General features: G+C 39.8%; 1 pseudogene; it reads left to right on the forward strand.

Annotated features, from left to right (window-relative positions):
* The first annotated feature begins 657 nt into the window (after nt 1-657).
* On the forward strand, nt 658-908 carry LOC111536240 (annotated as a pseudogene).
* Nucleotides 909-1174: the final 266 nt, after the last annotated feature.

Genomic DNA, 1174 nt, shown 5'->3' on the forward strand with positions numbered 1-1174 from the left:
ATATCAGGCTGGTGGGGTGACATTTTGTTTTATAGTATAACTCTCAATGTCTGTCATTGGAGGTATTTGGCTGGGTGAGGGGGAAGAGTCTTATCACTGGAATCACAGAGGCATAGCTTTAGTTTTAACTGCTTAAGTGTTTAGAAATTATGTCCATGAGAACTCATCCATTTAAAGTTTTCATCATTTGGAACTTCTAGGATACCACATCCAAACCCAAAAGAGTACTTCACTGAGGGCAGAGGTATTTTCTAAACAAGTTCAAATATGAAACTGGGATGACATTTCAGATCGCACTGCCCTTTTCTACCCCTCAAAAAATTCCAGATTAAGAGTATCAGCACAGTAATTAGGATTTAGAGAGGAAGACACCTCCAAAACAAACCCATTTGGAATTTATCTGTAGAGCCAAGGATTGTACCCACATTGGGGACCACAGAAAATAACCTACCCTGAGATGTGTTTGATATTTTTGAAAGAGGGTAACTTTAAGCTGGACATTTGGTAATGAGAGAGGATAGAGAAAGGAAAACCTTGTTTTATCTGTGTGGGTGCCTTGTGTGATCTTAAAAGTTTTTATCCAGCAGATACTACTAAGCCCAGGGCTTGTGGCTAGGCTGGTTCTCTCCTTTCCAATTGGAGGCCTCTGCCACAAACATGCTCCACCAGATCATCAGTCGGGCCAAGATACATCTGAGCTTGATCCCCTTCTTGTAATATTTATTGTAGCTGGAGGTACTAGAGGAGCACTGTATCTCTTGTGTCTGGCATTGTTCAAACTAGATGTTAGTTGGGACAGAAAGAATAACACAGAGCCATGGAACACACTGGGTCCCAGTGATCTATACAAGTTCTACTCAGTGAATGTGGATTACATCGAACTGAATAAAGAAAGTCCAGATTTCTAAATGAAATGTTTCACTATAAAGCTGCTTTAGAATGAAGGTCTTCCAGAAGCCATCCCCACAGTTTTCCACTTAACCAGGAAATATTTCTCCTCTAAATGCATGAAATCATGCTGATGTAGTCTACTGGAGATTACACTGATTAATAAATAGCTGAAACTTGAAAGAAGAAGTTATTATCCAACTTGATGCTCAGAAAACTGGAATCTGGAAATCTGAAAGATCACCTTCCTCTTTTCATGTAGCTCTTCTTCCTGCTTATCAATGGA

Source organism: Piliocolobus tephrosceles, chromosome 14 (genome assembly GCF_002776525.5).
Source record: "Piliocolobus tephrosceles isolate RC106 chromosome 14, ASM277652v3, whole genome shotgun sequence".
NCBI lineage: Eukaryota > Metazoa > Chordata > Mammalia > Primates > Cercopithecidae > Piliocolobus > Piliocolobus tephrosceles.